This window comes from Haemaphysalis longicornis, unplaced genomic scaffold, assembly GCF_048455015.1.
Source record: "Haemaphysalis longicornis isolate Haplotype H1 unplaced genomic scaffold, Haemaphysalis longicornis Haplotype H1 scaffold_1, whole genome shotgun sequence".
Lineage (NCBI taxonomy): Eukaryota > Metazoa > Arthropoda > Arachnida > Ixodida > Ixodidae > Haemaphysalis > Haemaphysalis longicornis.
The window spans coordinates 184,380,634-184,406,962 of NW_027526203.1; the positions used below are offsets into that span (position 1 = coordinate 184,380,634).

At 49.9% G+C, this 26,329-nt stretch overlaps 1 pseudogene; it reads left to right on the forward strand.

Annotated features, from left to right (window-relative positions):
• The first annotated feature begins 14,663 nt into the window (after positions 1 to 14,663).
• On the forward strand, positions 14,664 to 23,640 carry LOC144167535 (uncharacterized; annotated as a pseudogene).
• Positions 23,641 to 26,329: the final 2,689 nt, after the last annotated feature.

Sequence of the window (26,329 nt, forward strand, 5' to 3'; positions counted from 1 at the left end):
GTATGCAACTAGCGTACTGGGCTACAACTGGAAGCCCAAAAGTTTCTCGGCGAAGCGGGCACTTATTAACGTCCGCACTTTCACTATACCCCAACAGACGTGAATTTCATACTGTTACATGTATGGAGCATCGCATTTGGATCAAAGACCTATATGTAACTCCCATGTGGTCCAGTTAGTAGTTCTGCAGTCGCATGCAAGTGCACTCACATGGATGGAATACCCCGCACGGAAACATCGCGCAACGTCTGATATATTTGCAAACAAAGCCTCCTCTTTTGTGGATTGAACAATATAAATTACGTTTTCTTTTGAAGCGAAACATGCTGGTCTTGAGAAAAGTTTGCCCCGCAGGCAGGCTGTACAAACGTTTCTCTTCTGGGCGTCACTCCTACTCCTATATGCGGCCTTTATATGCTTTTTATACGCGAGTTCAACCGAATAAATCCTTCTTAATTCGCATGCACTATGTGGCAGGATTACTTTACAATCTCTTGCTTCGTTTCAAGCCCAAAAGGGGCGTCTAATATGCTTCATCGGCACTGCAATAAGAAGAGCGCCCCCGAGCCAGCAGCGTACCGGCTTGCGGGGACCGACCCAGTGTTGTGCATATCTGCCGAAGGGGGCGCTGGGTGTCGCGGGCTCCGTGTCGCCCTCTGGGCGCTGTCCAGCGCCTATTAACGTACTAACTCTGGGCTGTCATCATGCATACATATTTTGGTGGATCTTTGAAGTGTCGCTGGGGTTTGTTGACGTGCTGTGCGCCAGGCCGTCGGGTATGTTCAGGGTAGTCCGTGCAGCGGGAGTTGCTTCATGCCGCCGAAGGATCCTGACGGATTGAAGGCGTAGGAAAGTGCGATTCCGAGGAAAAACTTCAAGGTTACGTCATGAACATACGTTTGCGACATTCATTATGAGCCTTCAGACATCGTCAACTGTTACGAACCCGTCGTGAACGGCCCAACTGTGAGGATGCCGCGAGGCAGGTGGACCCTGAGGGAGAGCGCGGTGCCCCGTATTTTCTCTAACATCCCTGAGCATCTGTCGAAACCACAGACGCCAAAGTCATGCAGAAAACCACCCAAAGGGAGGAAAGCGGTTCCCACCCATGTTGCATGCTGCCAAAGCATTGATGGGCCTTCGTGCAACGAAACTGGCGCAAGTGACGGTAGGGGGGGGGGGGGGTATAGAAAGCGCCGAATTCAGCACGTACGTTAGGAACTGGGCTGTGGTTCGCAGTGATGCAGAAATTCAGAAATTTACAAACATTTCAATAGTAAAATGTGAACTTTTTGCACACCCAGGTTATCTTCTTTAAGCTCGAAGATCCTGGGGGCATTGTGTTGATCGGGCAAAACTTTTTGGTTGAAGTCTGCTTAAGAGGTGTGCTTGCCCCACCGTGCCGCTATATAGCGATAAAAATTGGAATATTCACCCTCAGCTGACACGCCAGAAGAATGTAGCAACATTTCTTCGCTACATTGTTAAAGATCAGCCCTTGAAACAAATGTTACACGTTTCCAGGTATATGCGCATCTGCAACAGCAGCCGTGAAAGGGCAGAGCAACAGTAAATTCACGGTGCTGTGAGATCAAAACATTTACAATACCCAGTGCGGTGGCTATGGCGTCGTGCTGCTGGGCGCAAGGACGCAGGTTCGGTTCCCAGTTACGGCGGCTGGTTTTTTTTATATAGGCGGAAAGCAAAAGCGCCCATGTGTTCGAGATTTCGGCGTACGCTAAAGATCCCCTACGTGGTCAAAATTAATCCGGAGCCCTCCACTACGGCGCGCCTCATTGCATGTGTAGCGTCGGCGTGATAAACCTCTTAATCAATCAATCAAGCAATCTGAATAGTCAAAACTGAGAAGTGTTGCCTATGTATAGATTGCAAAAAGAAACGGGCAGGAAAATCTAGTTAGGAAGGCAGCATAAACGATTGCTCAACGAAAAACTATCAAGCTAAACGCTTAAAATAACGGGCATATCCGGACTACAAGAAGATAAATGAAAGTTTCTGTCACCCTATTAGACAGTCCATCAGGTTTACAAACCAACAAAAAAGAATAGCACGACAGACATTCTCATCAGAGAAAAACTTTGATTTCTTTTGAGAAACCACATTTATACCTGTCAAAGGAATAAAAACGTTTGAAGCAAATTGGTTTAATTGGTTTAAATATGTTTAGCGCAGAAACCAAGGACGAAAGAATACAGGACAAGCGCTAACTGGTTACTTTCTTTGTTTTTCGTAAAGCCAGCTACTGTTGCAGCACTTGGTTTTTAAGGAGCTCACTTGGTCACTTTTGCGGGGATTGTAAATATTTTCCCGTTAAAACTTACCTACTGCATTTGCTTCCACAGAACAAATAAAAATGAAAAAACATATTTTTTCATTCCATTCGCAACCCCCTCGCGAGCTTCTCCGCACCATCAGGCAGCATATCTTTGGCGATCCGGTCACCCATCCCCCTGCCCCGAACCTTCAATACACCGTACCCCCCAACGCCGACATGGACCTCCCCTTCACCATGACCCAACTCCACGCCATTATTGCCCGCCTCACCCGCAACACCACCCCGAGCAGAGACCACATTACCTATAGAACTGTCCGCAACTTCCCGGGCGACACCCTTGGAGACCTCCTCACATATTACAACAGCCACTGGGAAGCTGGCACGTACACCTCACAGTGGTGCCACTCAGACATCGCCCTTATCGCCAAGCCCAACAAACCCGTATCCACCACCACCCTCCGACCCATCGCCCTCACCTCCTGCCTCGGCAAGATCTATGAACACCTAGTTCACCAGCGCCTCGTCACCTACCTCGCCACCTACCTGTACCCCCTTACCATGTTCGGTTTCCACCAACATCTCTCCACCCAAGACGTCCTTATACAAATAAAAGAACAGCTCCTCGACCACCTCAGCCGTGACACCCCCAAAACACTCCTCACCCTCGATACCAAAGGGGCGTTCGACAACGTTACGCACCAAGCCATCCTCGACAACCTCAACCACACCGATTGCTGCCACCGTGCCTACCAATTCGTCTCCGCGTTCCTGCGGGACCGCACTGCCACCCTCCGGCTCGGCCCTCTCCAATCCCCTACCTTCCACACCCCTGCCAAAGGCACACCTCAAGGCTCCGTAATTTCCTCCTTACTCTTTAACATCGCCCTCCTAAGCTCCCCAGTCTCCTGAATGCCATCCCCGGTATCTACCATGCGGTTTATGCCGATTACCTCACTATATGGACTACCAGCGGCTCCAGCGGCGCGCAACAAGACACCCTCCAGCAAGCCATCGACACCACCGTCGCCTACCTCCATCCCAGAGGCCTAACAGTCGAACCGAACAAGTCAGCCCTCCTCGTTCTCCGAGCCCGCACCCGCGGCCGCCCCCCATAACCCACCCTGGACCCACAAGTAACCATCCACGGCACTCCCATTCCCCAAGTCACCACCCTTCGGGTACTAGGAGTTCCTTTTCACTACGACGGCTCCGGCGCCATTCTTCTCCCACAGCTCCACAAAACAATCACCCAACTTACGCACCTCATTCGGCGCATCCGCGGCTCCACCTACGGCCTCAAAGAATCCGACACCTGCAAACTCGTCCAAGCCCTCCTCATCAGTCGCCTTGCATACAGCTGCCCTTTCGTCAACCTCAAGACGCAGGAAGCTAACAAGCTGGACGCTCTGATCCGCAAGACCTACAAAGCAGCCTTAGGCCTCCCTACCTACACCTCCAACACACGCCTCCTCCAGCTTGGCCTCCACAACACCCTCAAAGAAATCTTGGAAGCCCAACGCACTTCCCACCTGCACCGACTCTCCCTCACACCGGCAGGTCGACGGGTACTTCAGGTCATCGGACGCACGGCCCCTGCCACCCCACACGCGCCCCAACGTATTCCCCTCTCCATTCGTCAACTCATCCACGTCCCTCCCGTCCCCAAGCATATGCAATCCTTCTACAACCAAGGCCGCCGCAACGCCCGCGTCCGATTCATCGAAAAACGCTACGGCATGGATCCGAACACCCGCTATACCGACATCGCCCAGTCCTCCACCCGCCACAGCACCACCATTGCAGTCGTCAACAACGAGGGCCGCCTCCCCACCGCGGCCTCCTACTGCCACATCCCCACGCTCACCGCCGAGTCCTCGCCATCGCCCACGCCGCCCTGACCCACTGCCACCAACCCTACCTGACCATAATAACCGACTCGCAGCAAGCATGCCGCCTCTACCAAGCCGGCCTAGCCCCACCAGCAGCCATTCACCTCCTTCAACGCCTCCCTGAAGACATTGACCTTTCCATTGTCTGGACCCCCGGCCTTTCTGGCCTGGCAGGGAATGAGGTGGCCCACGCCGCAGCCCGCGCACTCATTACCCGGGCACTTCCCTCGCCTATCCTCGACCAACTAACTCCCCCACCCCCCGACCCAGCAGCCCTGACACCTCTCGACCCCACGTACAACTCCATCCTCTCCCACCACACTAACTCCCGACGGCCATACCCGGCCCCCCGGCACCCTTCCCTCACCGCCCAACAGGCCTACATCCTCCGCCGACTACAGGCCGAAACTTACTTTAACCACATCATCCTATCCCACATTTCCCCTTCTCTCTTTCCACCCGACTGCCCACATTGTCACATCCCCCTCAACACCTACCACCTCGTCTTCTGCTGCCCCCAACACCCACATCCCCACCCTCCCCTTCCCCTGAGCAGTGGGAGTCCGAGCTGACCAGCTCCGCACCGGAACGCCAGGTCGCCCTGGTGCGGCGTGCACTGGAGGCAGCCCGGACAAGAGGCATCCTGGACTTAGGAGGCTAACCACGCCCTTCTACCCCTTCCCTTTGGCTCATTAAACGTTTTACCACCACCACCACATCCAAGCAGGTGGTTGACTATTGTAGGCTTTCTCGCACGCAATTTAAGCCGCGTAAGACGTGTTCGGGTATGCTTTAATTATTGAGCTATAAGCGATCCCGTACTGGGGAAAAATAAACGACCATCGTAATGGGAAGCAGCTGAAGGAAAGCTTTGCCTTTGCAATTCTATGTTGGCGGCTGACGGCTTTCGGTTCGATTTTCGTAATTACTGGGCCAATAGGTATTCTTTACATCATAAAAACTGAAAGCGAGAAATTTAGTGTCAGTACTCCTTTAATGTTGCAGAAACACTCTGATGACGTGAGAAAAACATTTTAAGAACATCTAAAAACGTTGCCGTAATGTTTTTTAAACATTAAGTGGAACAGTGAGGAAGCATTTCGACACCATATTAATTATGCTAGAGTTACATCTACCTAACGTTGCGGAAAACATGCTTGAAACGCCTTTGTAACGTTGCAAAAACTTTTCGGAATGTACACCAGAAACGTTACAGTGACGTTTTGCCAAAAGTTGTGTGGAATGTATTTCTGCAACATGTATGTACATTATGTTTGTGTTAACAATACTTAAAGCATTTTCTAAATAACAAGGAAAAGTGAAATTTCAAACAAGATTTTATTTAATTTTGTATGGTTACACATATTTTTTTTATTTACAGTACTTATTCAGTGCTTCAATACCACGTGTGTCCGAAGCCATTGCTGCTGCTGTGAAGGAGAGCCTATGGATAGCAGACATATAGGAAGAGGCCCCATCCAGGGGCTGGCTGCTTCTGTGTGGAAAAAGCAAACATTGCCTACTTCAGTACGCTGTGGCAGTAGGCTGTTTTTGCGCGAAAAAGTAGTTGCGGCCTAAGGACACAAACGCACACACACACACACACACACACACACACACACACACACACACACACACACACACACACACACACACACACACACACACACACACACACACACACACACACACACACACACACACACACACACACGCACACACACACACACACACACACACACACACACACGCACGCACACGCACACACTCACTCACTCACTCACTCACTCACTCACTCACTCACTCACTCACTCACTCACTCACTCACTCACTCACTCACTCACTCACTCACTCACTAAATGGAAAGTAAACCAACAAGCTGCTGCGCAGCCACTCAAGCCAATCATGTAAACAGAAGAAAGAAAGCGCATAAAATCTCGGGTCACCTGACTCCCAACTAGAATCTTATTCTAGAGTCAGTTCCCTGAAGGTTACTGCTGTTCGTCGAAGTTGCTCGCTAGCCCATGGTTCATGTATTTTTAATAGCCAGAGATTAGGATGTAAATCATTTAAATATAAATGCACTATTAAATGGGGAGAATAACAGTTTATTGCTTACCTTGTGGCTTGCATGCAAGTCGAATATTGGCAAAACGGAGCCAGTCGCCAAAGATGTGGCCCCCTATCGACTGTGGCCTGGGCCTCACCCGCAGCAGCTGGAAGCATAGGGCGCAACTAATTATGGGCTGCATATAAATTTATAAATTGAACTACTAGAACAAATCAAAATATGTTAGCAGAAATTTTGTACACAGCAAATACTAGGGAACGGTTTCTAAACCTCTCGGACTTCTATTTTCTTTGTGTCCAACTGTAAATACAGGGCAGCTACCTCAATCAAAATAACCCATCTGAAAATTCGCTTGGTTGTAGAAGCGACGTTTGCTCCTCCAGTCCGGCAGATCTTTCACCTAAAAAAGAACACAAAGTGCTACGAAGGTATATTACATATGAGAAAAGAACACACCCATTAAACACGAATGTGTATAACGGTTGTTTACTTACATTATAAAGGGAACCAAAATGGGGACTCCAATTTGGTTCCAAACCAAACTCCAATTCTGTGGTCTTTCCCAGCACTGAAAATAGTTGTTTTAAACGTTTCATAACATGCTTGGAACGGGCTAGCAGAAAGAAAGGAGGAAGAATTGGAGCATTTTACAACAGTCCGGACGTTCTTTTTTTTGTACCAAATATAGAAGGATTAGTTTTTCAGTCAAAGCCATGCGCATCATTGCAGCCACTAAAGTTAGCGTTCGCTTTAACAATGATTTTTTTTCACGCTCGGCATTGTTACCTCGTCAATAATACGCACCATGTTATTCATCGCTGCTACCTAACAAAGCATTTACAGGCTTTGCCAAAGTTATGAAGTGCGCCTGGAACCGCGAAGTAAAATCCTTTCATTCAAGCTGTTCGAAACCACATCATCGATGAACAGTACTGGAACTAGATTTTGCTCCAAGCATATGTCGGTTTTATTTCGGCAACGACAGATGTGCATGCATGATCGACACGGTCCCAGTGAAAGCGTGTTGGTTCCAAAGTTCCGATAAAGTACGCGCAGTAGATAAAAAAAAATCTGTATCCAGAGTGAGCTATTTTGGGCGAAATGGCTCCCTTTTGAGGTATTGGGCGATTTTTAACATGACCAAGTACCTCCCGCACCTCCTACCCCCCCCCCTTCCCCCTTCGGATCTTTATCTGGTTACGTAGTAGCACCTGCCCTGGTCATTCCAGCTCCTGTTGTGCTGCGTGTTTAAAATTTAATACGCTTTTCCATTTTGATTCGCTAAACCAGGTAGCCATTTACACAATGGAGCAATATTTACATACTAGTTTCTAGGGGCTCGGGATGGCACTCATCGTCGATGAACTCCGCGGCCTTCCCTCTATAATGCTACTGTCTTGAAAACCATAGCCTGCAATGGAAACCCAAAATATTGTGTTGGTTTCTGCTGGCACTGGTTGAGCTGGTTTATGGCCAAATTCCCAGCTGGGGCCAGCAAGCTGTTGGTCCCAGCAGGCTGTTGGAGCCTGTTGGGACCCACAGGCTTGCTGCTTCCCGCTGGAATTAGTCACTTTGTGGGTAAAATATACATGTGCAGCTTTCCCGCTCATGGCAGGCCTTTCAACAGCGATTACTCTGTAGTTATTTAGCGTAATGTAAAGTTCTTTTGCGCTGCTAATATTAGGGGTGAAAACTTGCTTTGCACGCAGTTTCAAGTCTTGCACGTTTTGCGACTAGGTTCCTGAGGCATGGAAACTACCCCATTGAAATGCATGAGGAGTAAGATTTGACATCGAATTCCACATGAAATATTCCGAATACAGGAACGTTCTTCTAGTATTTTACGTTGACTTCTTGCGTTGTGCTAAACATCACTTTCCTGAAGTGATTTTCCTGGGTTCCTGAGAGGTCGGAATTTTGAGCGAGAAAGCTGGGTATGATATCGCCAGTGGCATGTGCCTCCAGCTAGAACATGTGGGACACGTGGGGTTCCTCTGGGACCTTGCCAGCACTCTGGGGTAGGCCCCCACGCTAGCTCCTGGCGTGTCAACCACGCGAACTCCCATGCCTACGGCATCCCAGCGAGGTTCGCCGATACGAGAACACAGTAGACAGTAGTGCCGAAGCACAGCCGTTTATTTGGGGAATCCCAAAGCATGCGAGCACAAGGCTCGACGGCGTTCACGAATCACGCCGTCCGGGTCGTGATCGCGTACGTGAGGCAAGGCACTCACGGCGCGCGACAAAGTTCCCACCTGAGATGCATGTATGCGCCACAGCCGCGACGTTCCGCCGAACCAGCCCCGACCGGGTCTCCAACGAGACTCTTCCGACTCCCGCGCGCACACGTTCGCGCCGCCCGCGCCTGCGCGCCTATGCCCGCACAGATCGGTGGTGCCACCTCTCGGAGGACGCCGACGAACCAGCGAAGCGCCGGACCGGTTTCAGCGCACAAGTCTCTCCCGAAGCGCGCGCCAGCTCGGGATCGCGGGTCGCGGTTCTCCACGATTCCCCCCCCCCCTCCCCAAACTCCCCCCCCCCCTAAAAACTGGACGCCACTTGAGCTTGACAGACGCCACTTTACACCACACTCGTCACGACGCCTGAAGTCAGCAAAACAGCCACCGAACGCATCTCCTACGCCAGTCCACACCAAAGTTCGCCACACGATGCCGCCGTCGCGATGCTCGCCTCACAAACCCTAAACACTATGTACAGGTTCCGAGTCCCTCGCGGCTGGACAGCACAGCAGGTTGGCAGGCCCGGGGGTAGCCTGCAGCCGCAGCCGACGAACGCCGGGGTCGCGCCATGATGCCACCCCCCACTCCCAGCTCGAGGCGGCAACAGGAACGGCCGCGCCCACTGCGGCTGCCCGAAGGCTCGCGCCGCTCGCGTAGGCGCCTGATCCCGCCGCCTCCTGGGTTCCGTGGCCGCTTCGGCCGCAGGTCCTCCCGAATGGTTGGCTGCCGCCCGGCAGGCCGGAGCAGCAACTGGCGGTAGCTCCGCGGGCCGCGCTCGGCCCCGCCGGTGGTTCAGCAGGCCATCCTCGCTGTCCGTGGCAGTGGTGACTGGCGTGGCTCCCGGTGGTATCCGTTTGCTGCAGGTCTCACTCTCACCGACTGGTACAAACGATTCCCAAACTTGATTGGGGAGCAGCGGGACCTCGAAATCTCCTGTGACTGGCCGGAAACCTTATCGACGACCTCGCCAAATAGAGTAACAAAGATGCCCGAGGGTACTCCCCCTTGCACGTTCGCTTACTCGCGGAATTACGAGTCCGGCAACTGTGCTTCAGCAGCCACCCCCGCCTGGAGACAGCTATTACAGGTTGTCGGCATCGAAAAACCCGTCCGAATTATTTCGGCCTGGTGCGTTGGTCGGCAAAGCTGCGTCAGCACGAAGCAGGCGGGGCTCCTGCAACTCACTCGCAGGAATACAAGCTGCCGTAGAGCCAGCGCCAACCGCAATACCAGCGGCTTACGGGCGCACATCACCGGTATCGGCCATAGAGTTTCATACTAATATATATTAGTATGAAACTCTAGGGCCTCGTGCACTGCAGTTTCAAGTAAACATGTGGCGCCACCTGGGATCGGCGGGGGAATTTTTTCCGAAGAACAAAATAAACATAAAGAGCAGTTTGCTACGGGCTCAATTTGAGAGAGAGAGAGAGAAATGACCTTTATTAATTCGTCCTGCGAGAAAGGTGCGGGTCAGGCCACGCAGGGCTTCGCCCCACCTCGTCTAACTACCTGCGCTAGGTAGCGGGCGGAGCCCGAGGCGTCGTGCCCGGCCGGCCGCGCGGGTTACTCGGATCGCCCGCGCCGTCGCCGTCCGCTCGACCCCCGCGGGGGCCGGGAGGCGACAGGCGCTGGCTTTCCTTTCGCCGTTGCAGCGCCAGAGCTGCCTCGAGCCGCTGGACGGCCCTGAGCTGGTTGCCGTGCTCCGGGGAGCGGCTCAATTTGAACAACAACCGGAAAATTAGTATACAACAATTACGACGTATTATTCAATTCACAATTGTTATAATAATAGAAATACTCCGCTGACCAGTTGTGCGGGAATACAAGCTGAAATAATTTAGAAAGCGCCCCTTCTCCAATAAAAGCAGACGACAGTACACGGATCAGCTGCCTGCGCCGCCGACGTGCACAAAGCACATAGTACCCGAAATGAAATAAAAAGAACAGATCCATAGGTGCATTTGCGTATGTGCACGCTACTTGGCGTAAGACTGCTGCGAAAAAATGCCGTGTATCCAACAAAATGGAACGAGTGCTTATTTCTGTAGTGCCTGAAATAGCCTTTGGTGTCAGTATAATCTGTGCACGCAACAGAAAATACATGGAACATCCAACGGATTTGCATGCTTCAATAGTACGTAGTCATACCAGCAAAATATAAAGCTTAAAAATGAAAACAGAAACGTAAATGTTTACTCTACACAGCGACACAACAGTAAACAGATGGACACACACCAGCCACAAATCGGAGACTCGCATCTACACTTTTGTTGAAATGTCTCTCAAATATCTCAAAGATATGTTCCTGTACAACTTGTAGTTTGCGTTTCTGCGGCAGTCGGTGAAAAACGAGTTCAAGTGGGGCTTGTTGCGCAAAATATTTTTGCTGACAAAGATAACTTCCACCCGCACAACTATTCACACTGACATGTAGTCACACAAACATCACGTACAACTCTGTCAGCTTGAAACAATCTCCATTATTCCAAATGGTCTTATATTTCCATCGGCAGAGGAACCATTTGTGCACAATTAAAGCTCCTGTTGTGAGATCTACCATATCTGTGCCGGTCTCTATGTCGAGCGATAAACAACAAGGTAAATAAACGTTCAGAGGCTTTCATGAAAGCTTCTTCTCGCGCATATACGTCCAAAAGTATTCGCATATTAAGTATGCGTTTATAAACCTATGAAAGCACTTTAAAAAGCATCGCGATATTTTTCTGAGCCCATCTAATGAACTCATCGTAGTTTCAGCAGTTTGAGGTAGAGTTTACCCAAGCAGTTGCATTTTCAAATACCTGCCTCTACAAACCCGAATCTTCGGTCTCTTGAAGCCGCATATCCTTGTGTGGCAATATACACACGAACCTTTCGCCGCAATTTCACACATACAACATATCAAATCACTACCTGACACGTACAAGGCACAGTGGAGTGTATGCACGGGAGAAATTCGCTTCTGCAAGCACCATGAAGTCGCGTCGTCGGTCTTCTCAGAATAAGCTGTCCGTCCACTGCTTGGTTATGCCAGCAGTTCTAACCCAGCAGTTCTGGTCTAAAGCTGAATAAATCAAATCCACCAAAGCAACCAAAGCAACCAAGGTGTTACCGGCGGCGTTGGGACGTTACGCGCCATTATTTCATGCTCCTCAGGGGCCGGCGACCCCACAAAAGTTTTTCAATTGGTGGAGCGATCGCGCCTTCCATCACACATACATTATCGCTTCAGGGAGGGGACGCAAACACAGACGCGCACTCCTGCACTCCTCTCGTTCTCTTCGTAAGATCGCGGGTTTTCGTTTTTTTATTTGTATCCCTTCTTGGGCGGCGCTGCTGGTGTTCATTAGAAGCCGTTGCGAAATGACCATGTGACCGCGCGCTGCGCGGAGACGCTTGTATAACACTGGTTTTTGTTTGATAAATCTCTTTCCTGTCGTCTTTGCGAACCATATTCTGTTTAATAAAGTACCGTTTGGCTGTTCGTATCGCATGGCAGCAGAATAGCGGTCATTCCTTCTTTCTCTCGCCAATAATCGTACTGCGCGGAATACTATGCTTCGGAGGCCGACTGCTCACGGACTTCAGAAGTTATGCCTGCGTTGTCCGCAAGATGGCGCTAAACACAGCACATCAGTGGCGGCACCATACCAGCGCACGAGGCCCATAGGTCGCCTGAGAGTCCGTCTCTTACGTTCTTACTAAGACTGGCAATCTCTCGCAACCACCGACGAGCCCGCTTTCGAGCCGCGCGAAGCTCTTACTGCCTAAACGCAATCTCGAGCGGAGACTTCACGGCATCGAGACGCACGCACTCCGGAAGCGCGGCGACAACGGTCCCATTGCTCCCGCTTCCCCCGGCAGCGAGAGGAGAATTATTCTTCAGTGATCCCCCTCGCTCTTTGTCAGGCGTCAAATCGGCTAACACTCCGCATCGGATTCGAAACGCAGTAGCGGCGGGCTTAACGTGCGGCTTGAGAACTCCCACACGCCGCGCCCTCGCTCGTTAGTGTCCGCCGTGCCAGCGGGAAACTTCAACCGGCGCCGCCGGCGCGACTGCGCTGGGATGGCGCTACGAGGAAGGCGACCCGCCGCAGTGTTTGAACAAGGCCTACGTACTTCCCGTCTCGCAAGCGGGCCGCGACTGCGGTGCTCGGAGGTATCCTTCTGACGTACCGCCTGGTGCGTGTAGGAAGGTTTACACATTTGCCGTCACGGCTGTATCGGGCACAATAACTGTCTGCCTGCAACCGAGGGGCGCAAGGCGTTTCGAATTCTTCCGGACAAAGCGTAGCGGGCTACGACTGCAGCAACGCCTTTCTCGGGGAGCTAGCGACCTAGAATTCGTCTGAAAACGAGACCCACGTTCGGGCGCCATGTGGGATATGAGAGGTTCCTCGGGGACCTTGCCACCACTCTGGGGTAGGCCCCCACGCTAGCTCCGGGCGTGTCAACCACGCGGACTCCCATGCGTACGGCAGCCCAGCGAGGTTCGCCGATACGAGAACACAGTAGACAGTAGTGCCGAAGCACAGCCGTTTATTTGGGGAATCCCAAAGCATGCGAGCACAAGGCTCGACGGCGTTCACGAATCACGCCGTTCGGGTCGTGATCGCGAACGGGAGGCAGGCACTCACGGCGCGCGACAAAGTTCCCACCTGAGATACATGTATAGAGGCTAGAAGAGTGTCCGGAGCGGGCGTCTCTTACCCCGGCGCCGCTGAAAGCAGTTTGGATTAGTGGAACGGCGGCCGGGTGGTGGCGCTGGGTGTCGGTGGCGTGCTGTCAGCGGCGGCTGGTGCAGCAGTCGAGGGCGCGTAAACGTGTGCCTTTCTTCGGTGTGGCTAGCGCGTTCGTTGTTGGTGTGCTCCTTCTTTCTTCCCTGTGTGCGAAGGCACGATGTGAGCCATAATGCCATCTAAAAAGGCAAGAACGTGTTTCGTTCCGCTTTGTAAAGGTGGAAAGAAGTCGTCAACACAAAAGGTACCGTTGTTCCGTGCTCCAACCGACCCTGCTCGCTTGAAGGAATGGGCAAGAAATATCAAGCGGGAGGACAAAGTTTTGGATAACACCTGTGTTGTCTGTTCGCGCCACTTCGATGAACGATTTATCCGGAAAACGTTTACGCACATAATCAATGGAGAAACTGTGCAACTTGACCGTGAACGTCCAGCGCTTATGGAGGACGCCGTCCCTACTATATTCCCTGATGCTCCCTCGTATTTCAAGAAACAGTTGCCGAAAAAAAGGAAAGCTAGAGACTTCGGTAACTCCGAAGCCGCACCGGCGAAACGAAGTGCTTCCAACACTGATTTTACTGTAGTCGTTGATGGATGTCTGCCCGAAGGAAACGCCGCAGCCACCCCAGCTGTTTGGGGACATCATTTTGCCGTCCCCATTGTGCAGCAAGGTTGTCTTGCCAAGTGAGCCTACAGCCCTGTGTTTCGCCTGGCACACGAGCTCAGAACCGGGCGACTTGCGTGTTATAAAACACGTTGCGATTTCAGCGTGCACACAAGCCACTGGGGCAAAAGAAAACTCATTTCTTTGCACCGTGTTCGGCCGCGGCATTAAGACAGATGAACTGCTCGTAAATAACAAGTGTGACTCTGCCGAGGCGCTGAAGAAGGCCGATGGACTGAAACTTTGCCCAGGATGTGGCATTGAGCCAGCAGTAAGTGGCCAGTGCGTGAAGTTTGGTGCAACCCACTTCGCAAAGAACTCCCAGGTGACCAGCCCCGACGGAAAACCCTGTTGGCGCTGTAAATACACTGGGAAGCTATTGCAGAATCAAATGTACAAACTTAAGAAGAAACGCAGCACAAGCTTCAAACAGCGGTTGGCCAGAAAGTCGCTCGAGTTGTTCCGAACGAAAAGAAAGCTGACGAAGGCACGCAGAAGGCCTGGAAGACCTTAGGATAATGAACCAGAATATCGCTAGTTCAACCTTGGATGAAAGGATCGAAGGTCTGCCTCCCAAACAACGCCTTGCTGTGAAAACATGCTTTGATGCTGCCTCCAGAAAGTCGACCAGGGGCATGGTGTACGACCAACTCTGGGCTTTGGAGTGTATACTCATGCGCATAAAGAGCCCCAAGCTTTTTCAGCACGTGAGCAGGCATGAGATACGGGCTCTGCCCAGCAAGTCCTGTTTAGACCGACACATGGCAGGTTTTAAGACTTCGTTTAATGTTAATGCCAGCGTTTTCCAGGCACTGAAGAAGACTGAAGGCATGGGTGCACACAGCTGCCATGGCGGTCTTGTGTTCGATGAAATAAAACTCTCAGAGAACATCAGTGTCAAGACTTCTGGGACCTCGGCCCATTTACTGAAAGCAACGAGACTACAGTGAGTGACCACGGCCTTGCCATTCCAGGGTGAGTCCTCTGTAGAGCATGTGATGATAGTATAATCTTTTTCATGTTTAATACTGTATACTTTGGAACTAAATTGTACTGCACAAGCAATTCTCTTCGCAAACTTGTTGTACTTAACAAAGCCCTTTGATTTCCTTTTCCAGAGAACTGGACCCAGATCCTAGGGGTTTTCGCTTCCAAGGGAAACGTGAAGGCGAACATCCTTTCGAAAATTCTTCTGGAGGCCACAATTCTGGCTGAGAGGTATGGCCTTTTCGTCGACTACTGGACCAGTGATGGGGCTCCTTGGAATCAAAGCTTATGGAAACTGTTTGGGATCAAAGGTAGGCCAATTTGGATCACGACACTTGTATTGAATCCCGTTTAGCCTGTTCAGTTGCTCTAAGTAACAAAACCTTCTTACCTCTGCAGCATCCATCAAAGAAATAACGTGCAAAGTTCCCCATTGAGTGGACGCAACAAGAAGCCTGCATTTTATTTCCGACTTTCCTCACTTTGTCAGATGTGTGCGAAATGCTTTCGTGTCAAAAGGTCTTCAAATTCCAACTAGTCATGCCCACGCCGATGTACTTAAGGAAGCCTGGAAAGAGGACCAGAACTCTCTGACACTGAAAGTTATGCCACGCATTACCAAATCTCACATTCAACCAAATTATTTTGAGAAAACTCCCACCTCCCCTCGCGGGAACCCCTGTGTAGATGCGACGCATAGGCGGAGCGGCGAAGGGAACGCGTTTTATAGCGCTCATAACGTTGAGGGGACTGCGTAAGCTGGTCCCAGTCGATGACGACGTTGGCGTACTTGTAAAGCGGCGTGGACTCTAGGTGTTTGAGCCAAGCGTGGATGTTGCTTCGCCGGAGAACGGCACACCGGTTATATGCGCAGCGCGCCCGAAGGAGAGGAAACCGCGGAAGAGAGAGTACTGCACATGCGCCGGCCCCAGCGCGTCTGCCGCGTCTATGACGCAACGTGCCGCGGCTATGACGCAACGCAATCCAACACAATCCACTTTAATCCAATCCAATCCAAATCCAATCCAACCGAATCCAAGCCAAGCCAAGCCAAGCCAAGTCAAGCCAATCCAATCCAATCAAATCAAATCCAATCCAATGCCCCTCGCGAGAGAGTGTTCGTTATCGGAGAGGAGAGGGTGGTGAGCGGCGGAAAGCGGCGGAGAGCGCAGCTCGCGCGGCGAGGAGAATGGCAGAGGGGTGGACAACGCCGACGACAACAACGACGACGACGCCGGAGGGACAAGGCGAGTGAATCAGATGCTCTGCATCTAAAAATGCGGTGAACTGAGCTTTTCAGTTGTTCAGTGAAGACGTCATATAGGGGCTTTTTTATATAAAGAACACTTGAACAAAACATTCCGAGCAGTCCAACCTACAGAAGAGCTTGTAAAGCTCATGGAGAAGCTGACTTTTGTCATGTCTTCTAGAACACCATCGAAAAGGCCTCCGACCAAACTTACCGAGTGCGCAGTTTCTCGACGATTTTATTGAATTCCTGGCAAAGTGGGAACAACACGCTGCTGAGCATGGTGGCGTGTTTTTGAGTCCAGGAACTGCCCGTGGGCTGCGTGTAACTTTGAAAAGCACGCTGTCACTCATTTTGCTACTTGAGTAGCTCTCTTGATTTTAAATATCTCTTAACGGCTAATTTAAGCCAAGACGAAATGGAAAATGTGTTCGGGATTGTAAGGCAGTCTTTCGGATGCAATGACCATCCAACACCGGAGCAGTTCTTGATAATAATCAACAGTCTGTCATTCTACAGTTGTCACGGCACTTTTGGGGCCATCTGACCTTGGTAGAGAAAAGTGAGCCCCCATATCAGCGGTAATTGACGAGATTTTGTATGATGGCAACCAGGGCCGGATTAAGCAAAATGGGGGCCCTGGGCTACTGCGCTAGTGTCGGCCCTCGACTCCCCCCCCCCCGCCCCCCTGCATCCCCTACGCCTTTTTTTACCCGAAATAAAAATATCTCTCTTTCTCTCTCTCTCTCTCTCTCTCTTAAAGCCTCCGTCCCCACCCTCCCCCCGCTCCACTACTAAAATGTACCATTTTGTTTTATTTCAGCTAAAAGCAGTTTTTTATTTTAAAAAGGGTATTCCAATTACAAAAGAACAAAGTACGATTAATGGGATTCATGCGATAGTGATGCATCAGATCTGTTTTTGCAACACACAACACAAACGCAGTCACTAACACGACCGTCGTAACTCGCGATACGTGTCCGTTCCGTGGCCGTAAACCACAGAGCGGCCATTGGTACAGTTTGGTCCAGCTCAAGAAAAAAAGAAAAACACCCAGTGAAAACACCACAGCTATGTTTACTATGTGAATTCGATTTATCTAGATATGTTTTCTTAAGCGTTTGGTTTTATGTGGGCCCCTAAATCTATAATCTCGTGAGGAGACATGCCGTTGTATCAAGAACAGTGTTTATTGGAATTCAACGGAAGCATCACAGTGCGGAAATTGTTATTCATGTTATGCAATAAGTACATAGTAGATTCGGTATATATTCATTTTAAGAGCTTGCAAGCACAAGAAAATGGACAATATACTTCAGATTAAATGACAAACTTTAATTATAAAGCATTTCTTTGATAATGGCTCAGTTAACAAACGAAGAAAAGAGGACACCAAATACACGTGGTGCGAACGAACGCCATTTGTAATGATTCGAGAGAAGAAAACAGACTACTACGGATGATTAAAAGCGGGAGTTACATTGCAAGAACAACAAACAAAGATGAACAAGAAGACGTACCCTTTTTTGGGTTACAGTTCAACGTTTACTCATGCAGGTTGGGAGAAGACACAAGAAAAAATCTCACGGGCACTCATGTATAGCGCTAACAGTGCTCTTTTAAAACGGCATCTTTCGGGCCTTTGCCTTGGCAAAATCCGATATAGTTTGTTCGAAAGATAGGTCTCTTACAAGGTCACGTTCAATGGACATGATAGCAAGCGAGTTCAACTTGTCGTCCAGACGGTTTGAACGAAGGCGATTTTTTATCAGTGACAACTTGGAAAACGATCGCTCGCTCTCACAGTTCGCCACGGGTATGCTTAGATACATTCTTAATGCAATGGAAAGGTTCGGGAACACGTTAATCAGTTGTCTTTCGTGTAGCAACTTTATTATACCCAGGGCACTCGTGTCTTGGCACACAGAGCTTTGCAGAAAGTTCGCAAACTGAACGATTTCAGCCGGAAATACTGGCTCCAAATCGTTTGGGTAGGTCTCCACCAATCTCTCCGCTTGCTGTGCAAGAGAGATCATGCTTCCATTTTCCGTCAGCAATTTTAAGAATCCGAACTTCTCGCAAAGATCAGCGTAGGCAGCCTTTCGCACTCGCAGAGCAGAGCCTAGACAGTCAAGTACTACATTATAGGTCTCTACAAGAAACTTTTTTCTACCACGCAGCGTACTATCGCTTTTCCCGTCCGGGTACTTACTCAAAGCGATGCGTTTGCTTTCATCCTGATAGCACTGACTAGAACTCAGCTTGCGTGCTCTCGCCTCGAAGGTATCAAAAAGAGGTCGCAACGAATCAACAAAGCCTTCCAGGGAGCTCAGAAGGTCTACAGCGGTTGAAATGTCTAAGCCTGGTTTCTGAAGTGCTACGCTCGTCTTGTCAAAACGCTCCAAGATTTCACACCAGAAAATCGCCATGAATGCCGTCTCCAGTTTTGCCATTTTCTTAAGGAGCGAGCACGCTTCACTCCTAGTGTCACCGTTTTCTTCCTCGTTCTTCGAGATGTGTTCAAGGCAACGCAAAATTGCACTGAAATTTTTCATAATAGCCTTGCATGATTCAGCATGTCTTGACCACCTGGTCTGAGAAAGGCTTTTTAGTACGAGGTGTTCCCCAGTGGAATCCATGCTGTCCAGAAGACATTTCCACCGCTTGGGGGAGGCAGCAAAGAACACGTACAGTCTTTGAGTGACACTGAAGAATTTGACGGCCTCAAGGCAACTGTCAACGCTACATGCGCCAACTAAGTTCAGTGAGTGACCAGCGCACGGGACGTATACTGCCAAATTGTTGAGCTGTTTGATTTGTGCTTGCAGTCCTTTGTATTTGCCTGACATGTTACTCGCGTTGTCATACGCTTGCCCCCTACAGTTGCCAATTGAGATGCCGTTGGTGGTCAGTAGGGACATCACGGTATCAAAAAGGTACAAGCCAGTGTGGGATTCAATGGGAACAAACCCCAGAAAGCGTTCGTGCACTTTCGCATTTAAACAGTACCGTAAAACCACTGACAGCTGATCAACGTGAGTAAGGTCTGGAGTCGAATCAACAATTAGAGAGAAGTACTTTGCCCTTTTTACTTCGTCAGTGAGCCTGTCCTTGACAGCCTTGGCCATGAGCTCGACGAATTCGTCACAAATTGTTTTTGACAAGTAAGATGGGTGGCCTTTCCCCTTGTTCCCATAGCGTTTGATGTGCTCCTCTAGGAAGGGATCAAACTGGGCAATGGCTTCAAGTACTCCCATATAATTGCCATTTCTCGGGGAGCCAAAAACCTCCTCGCTGCCCCTAAACGCCAGGCCACGCTCAGCTAGAAGCTTGATCACTACGACTACGCGCTTCATCACCTCTGTCCAGTAAGCGGTCTGAGTGACCAGGTGTTTAACCAGCTCCTTGTCAATTGTGCTGCTCGAGTTAGAGCGGGTTAGCCATGCTGCCACGCAGTTCCGGTGTTCGACACTGTTTTCATGCGCGGAAACCTTTTCTTCTCCTCTTTTCCAATCAGAAAATCCGTGCGTGGTGAAAGAACTCGGGTTGCTCGAAAAGAGTTTACACATGAAACAGTAAGCACAGCCTTTGGACTTCGAATAAATTAACCAATGTCGCTCGTATGCCTCCCCATTGACAGCCTTTCTCGCGAAAAGATGAGGTGACATATAGCGTTTCTGAGTTTTGTATTGTCTTTCGGAAGACGGAAAACTTTCTGCCCGATTTTGAAAATACAACGGCCCCTTCTCAATGCATTCGCCCCGAAAATTATCAGTAATAATGTCCGGCCACTTAGCTGGGTCACTTTGCAGAATCTCGGGGCCTACCTCTTGCTGCTGTGGGTCCTGTAGTTTGTCGCCACAAGACGCCAGCTGATCCGTCCTGTCGAGGCACGCGGGAAGATGATCCGCAGTCGAGCTACCGTGAAAAAAGTCAGCGGGGTCTTTGAGCGTCGTTTGCTGGAGCTCGTCATCAGCGGGCTGATTGGAGAGGTGTGGCGCCAGTTGATCAGAAGCAGTAGAAATTGGGTGGGGCAGAACGCACACGTGGAACTCCATGGCAGGGGTTGCACCGAGTGGCATGGATGTTGCTTGCGTAGGGACAGGACAGGGCTTGCTTGACGTCGGTTGCTCACAGGTAGAAACGGAGGAGGTTGCCGTCCTTTGCGCAGAAACCGGTGAACCAAGGGGAGTGAAGTCTTGCTGCTCACCGGGGAATCGTTGTGATGGAGTCGATAAGTCCTCCACAGAAGCACTCCCGGCACACTCAGGATTTTGAAACGAAGTCGTACTGGAGCAATGACATGACTTCACGGAAGCTGCACTCAACAGATATTTCGTCATCTTTGGCAGCTTCTTTTCACGCTCTTCTCTTTCCAACTTTGCCTTTCGTTTGGACGCACCACTTTGATGCTTTCGAGTGGACATCTTCTCTTTTAGCTATTTCCTTTCGTTCACCAAGCTGGTGAAATGAGACTTGGATCGTGCGCCAACGCTAGGCCAAGGAAAACTCGTTGCTTCTATCTGTTGGCATCTTAACGAGACGACAGCGGCGAAGTCATTTATGTTACACCAGAAGTAACGCTATTTCCACTGACTTTACATACTATGTACATGACGTTACAAACACTTTGCAACATAAAAAAACAATACTGTCCTGTCCAATCGTAATGCGAGGTTTTCCCTCTTCCCTAAAGTACGATTGGTTGATTTCAAGATGTCCAGCCCCGGTCCAAATGCACCATTCACCTTCTGCGCACCCGTCTCTCCCATAGTGTCCGTTGGTCTGCTTTAACCACGCCTTTCACTACGTGCCTTCTCTCACGTAAGTCCCAGGGTTCGCGATGCCTGGCGCCAACCTGTCGGGGGAATGCGACGCAGGGTCTAAGCTCGCGCCGTCAAAGCGATCCGGCCTTGAAACGAATGGCTTGCCAATAAATAACACAGCCGTCGCTGCCTTTAAATTGTTTCTCGGTATGAGCAGGGTGTCTATTCATGCCATGTTACTGGTGCCCCAGAGCCGGGGCTCGGGCAGTCCACTGGCGATGTCTATCGTACGTATCGTTCCTGCTTTGTTCCTCTTGCAGGCCGCCTTTTTCGGGATTTCGGGCACAACTGACGCGCCGCCTCGACTCTGGGCTTCTCGAATTTCGAGCAGCGGCGCAGCCGGCGCAAACAACCGTCAGATTTACACAGTCAACGCATCGGAAGCGTACCACTCACAGTGGCTGGCCGCCCGATGGATTCGGTAACGCTGGTCGGCCACCCGCTGCGACTTTAACGGCTTCGCGGCGCCGCGTTATCTTCAGCGCGTCTAGGTTTGTCCAGCCTGGTGAACGGTGTTCCTTCCCTACGACGGACGTTTCAAGTCAAGACGAATGCGGCTTGCCGATGGCAGCTGAACGCATTGCAGCTGGCGGTGAAACAGAAAACAGACGCCGAGAAAGCAAGCATCCTCTGGAACGATGTACACAGGGTGGGCCGACCCAGCTCGCTGCTTTGGCACTGTTAGGGCCCATCCCTTCAGAGGAGCGCTGCGTAATTGGAAGCTGCAACAGGAACGTGTGTGCCTCTTATGCTCCGACTCTCGCACGGCGTGATGACAACTGACGAAAGACACGCAGAAGCTGAATTCTGCGAACACTGAGAAGCAGCAGCCGAACACCGCTGCAAATCTTGCTTGCTTAGTTCGGCCCATTGAATTGTCAACTCGGCTGGCTGCGAGTTCGGACTCCACTTCCTGGGAGGCTGAGCCGTTCCCTTCCGCCGTCTACGGGGAAGAGACACACGAAACGGGATACCCAAGCCCGCGCGCAGCGGCTAACCCATGTTTTTTTTTTCTTTTTTAATAGCGGACGCCCCGAGACCGAACGATCCCCGCAGGGTTCGAAACAAACTAACAACACGAGACACATGGCGCTTTTGGCAACCTGAACCCCCTCGCTCGGAAACAAGGGGCCGCGTCGAAACTTCAGCGGACAAGCCGCCGCGACCCCCCGCTGCTTTCTTGGGGTTGGCCGAGCGAAGTGGGCCCCCCTTTCCTCGTTCTGCTTTTCTCCCTGTCACGCGTGTCGCTCGAAGTTTCATTATCTGAGGTTCCGTACATTAGGCCAGTTAATGTGGCCCCCTTCCCCTGCCCTTGGAGACGAGGCCCTGGGCTGCAGCCTCCTTAGCCCCCCCCCTTAATCCAGCACTGATGGCAACTTGGAGCGTGCAGAATATGTGTTGCGAACACAAGGGCTGGTTGATCACAAAAGCTGCATTGAAAAGCACAGTGACAGCCGCCTTGTATTTTACATAGCGGGCTATGTTGTGAGAAAATCCCTCAAAAGGTCTTCGTGCCTTGAATGCGCTTCTTCTCTTTGTATTTTGCCTGTGCAAGTAGAGTGCAATGAGAATGCATCTTTTACACGTGAATTTGACCATGCTGGGTTAATTTACCCTTCCAAGCCGGTCGAGGAGCTCGTTAGGAATCTTGAAAACACCTTTACTGTGTTCTTCAGCAGAAATGAGCTTCATGCTGGAAACTTCAGTAAGGTGATAAATTGGGCTAGTTCATGCTGGAAGCATGGTGGATTTTTGGCAGTTTTTGCACGGAGCTCAGCTGAAAGAAGTTCGGTGCAGCGAACACGGGAGGAATGTTACGAGAAACATAATTAAGTTGTATGCCCTCACCCGATTCCACTTTTTTGCAAGAGCGAAGAACTGGACAGGAGCGCTCAGAGGCAAAAAAAACAAAAACTTCTGAAAATGAGGCGATGCCAATGAAAACGTCTGCAGTTCAGCAAAGTGACCTAGCCTTGTACACGCACCGTCGTGCATACTTTTTTAGAGTGTAAAATGTTCTGTGCTCGTATGCTTTTTTTTGTTTTTCGCACGAAAATGTGACTGTTTGTTAAATTATGTATCTATTCCTTGCTTTGCTCCCAAAGATGGGAATATGTGTTGAATTTTCAAAAATTGTGGTTTTTGAAGTTTCAATTTGTAACGCTGCAATAAATTGTCATTAACAATCTTGAATTATGTTATGTTTGGGTTGTTGGGTGGTAGTTTTCGTATGGGAAACTTCAATCTGTATTTCATAACTCGTTGCTTCTGCTATGTTCTTAATAGCAGCAATATTTAATTACTACTCAGGGTGGCTGGAACCACGCGTACAGGGCCGATAAAGGCAAAACTGCCCCTTCCACTCGCTGCAGTGGCTTAGTGCATGGCTAAAGCGTTGTGCTGCTGAGCAGAAGGACGCGGGTTTAATTTCTGGCCGCGGCGGCCGCTTTTCTGGGGGAGGCGAAAAGCGAAAACCCCCGTGTATTCGAGATTTCGGCGCACGTTAAATATCCCCAGGTGGTCAAAATTAATCGGGAGCGCTCCACTACGGCGCAGCTTCGGCGCGTTAATCCCCACAATCAAACTACCCCTTCCGATGAGGTTCACGCACCTAAGCCGTGGTCGCGTAAAGTGCGCTTGTCAAACTCACAAGATCGTCATCGTGACTGTATATAATCACATGCTTAATTATTTTTCGTGTGCCTGCGGGGCACGGGTAGTGAGCGGCCAAAAAAATATGCTCGCACGCGAACAGCCGCACAAAAGCGCGCAGACGCCCACGAGAGCCGCGCGCCAGCGAGCCGTGGTGCCATCTACTCTGGATCATTTCAAACTATTTCGCTTCGGCGCGCCCCTTCCCGACACTAGGAAAACCTTTCTAGCCTCTATAATACATGTATCCGCCACCGCCGCGATGTTCCGCCGAACCAGCCCCGACCAGGTCTCCGACGAGACTCCCGACTCCAGCGCGCGCACGTTCGCGCCGCTCGAGCTCGCGCGCCTATGCCTGATGATGATGATGATGATGATCGCTATTGGTTTCGCCTTTGAAGCGGGGTGATGACATGTCATCTTAACCAAAAAGGACTAATATAACCATGTTTTACACTTTTGGTTTAATACTAGCGCTGCTTAGGGCAGGCACTAAAGCTTATTAGGCACGAAATACTTTTTTCCCCTGTTACAGGTGGTAACTGTCCTAGGCAATATTCCCCTCTCTGCTTTTCGTCCACCTGCATTCTAATCTTCTTTTCGTCCCCTCGACAGCCTTGAAGTTAACTTCCTCTCTGATACCCTTAAATCCTAGGGCTTCTGAAAGCCCAATATTCCCTTCATGTAGATTTGGATGGATACCCTCACATTCTAACACTATGTGCCGCATAGTTTCTGTTTCTTTTACGCAGACCACGCATACCCCATCATTTTGTGAATACTTCCCCACAAAACTCTTAGTTCGCAGGCAACCTGAAAAAAGCAAAGCACTGCCCTGGGATTTATCGTAGAAATGTTCCTTTCTGATGTTTAATTTCTCAGCCCTGTACATACCTAACGACGTTTTAGCTTCCATTTTTTCCCTCCATTTATTCTTTTCAACCTGCCTTGCCTCTTTTTTGGTTACCTTGGCTGTTTGGAATTCTCCACTGTTCCTTCCGTATTTAATCGTTAGCCTTCTAGTCTTCCTTAGCCACTGCGTGTCCACGCTTTTCAAGTATAGGTACCTAAAAACCTTAGCTGCCCACCTTCGTTGATCCATTGCCCTCAACCTCATCTCAAATCATATTTTACTCTGACCTTATCTAACTTCGCACGATGCCCAGCCCATATCTCCCTGAACTGCTTCGTTAGTTGTTTTTCCAAACGTCCAAACGTCCAAACGTTTTTCCAAAGGCCAAACGTCCTACCGTTCCCTGGTTTACTTCAAGGCCTGATAGGACGTCTGATTTTAAGCAGAGTCACATCATTCGCAAACGTGAGACCCCGAACCATTACTCCTTTCCACATTCCTCTTACTACTTCATATTTTTTATACTCCCACAGGGCTCTGTGCTTCATTATAGCAACGTTTCGCTTTCCCTTAACCTTAAGTTGCTCCTCGTGAGTTCTTAAGTAGTTATCCCCTTCGTTTATCCACACTCCCAAATATTTATATTCCTTCACTCTAGGTAATTCGCCTTGCTGGATAGACACTATGTCAGTGGTAGCATCATTGAAAACCATTATTCCTGATTTTTCTGCACTGAACTTTAAACCGAGGTCGGTGGCTTCCTGGCCGCTAATATTTATTAGCCGCTGCATATCGGTTTGGTTATCAGCTAAAAGAATAATGTCGTCTGCGTATAACATTCCCGGAATATGCTGTTGTACCACTTCGCCTTGCAGAATTATGGGTTAGGCTAAACCGTACTTGACTTTCTTCCAGTTTCTTTTCTAATCTTGCCATGTAAATGTTGAACAGTATTGGGCTCAAAGGGCATCCCTGTTTTAGTCCCCGATGGGTGTTGACCTGCTGGGCGTATTTCTGTCCTTCCCAAGTAAGTTGCACTGTATTGACTTTATAGATCGCCACAAGGAACTGTATTAACTCGTCATCTAATCCCTGGAGTTTCAACATTCTCCACAGCCGTTCTCTGTTAACGTTGTCATATGCCCCTTTAATGTCCAAGAACGTAATCCATAGTGGTCTATTCTGTGCTTTCGCAATTTCAATGCATTGCGTTATCACGAACAAATTGTCATCCAGCCGCCTCTCTTGTCTAAATCCATTCTGCAGTTCCCCAAGTATTTCATTTTCTTCCATCCATGCTTGAATTTCTGATTTTATCGCCTGCATTACGAATCTATACACCACTGACGTGACTGTGAGTGGTCTGTATGAATCAATACTGGCTGCCTCCTCTGCCTTTATATATAAATTCATCCTACTTTCTAGCCAGTCTTCTAGTATCTGTTTGGTTTCTATCACGTTATCTATTGCCCTCATAAACGATTCCTTACTTTTAGGTCCAAGCAGGTTTATCAGTTGCATTGGTATTCCGTCTGGGCCCACTGCTGTCCGAGGGGAAACCTTTTGCTCTGCTTTTTTCCAATCAAGGTTGCTCAAACTTATTTCCCTTTCCGCAGTCTTCTCTGGCGCTGATGTTACCGGTGCAGGTTTTCCAACTACTATTGTTCTGAACTTCTCACTAATCACTCGATGATTATGCGCCAACGCGTGCTCTTTTTCTAAATGTTCCCCGTCCTCATCAATCAGGAATTTTTGATGGCTATCGTTTTTTGAGCTTAGTGATTTTACATGGTTCCAAAACTTCTTGGATGCGCTTTTGTCTTTCTTCCGTATTTCTGCCATCCATTGCTCGCTTTTCTG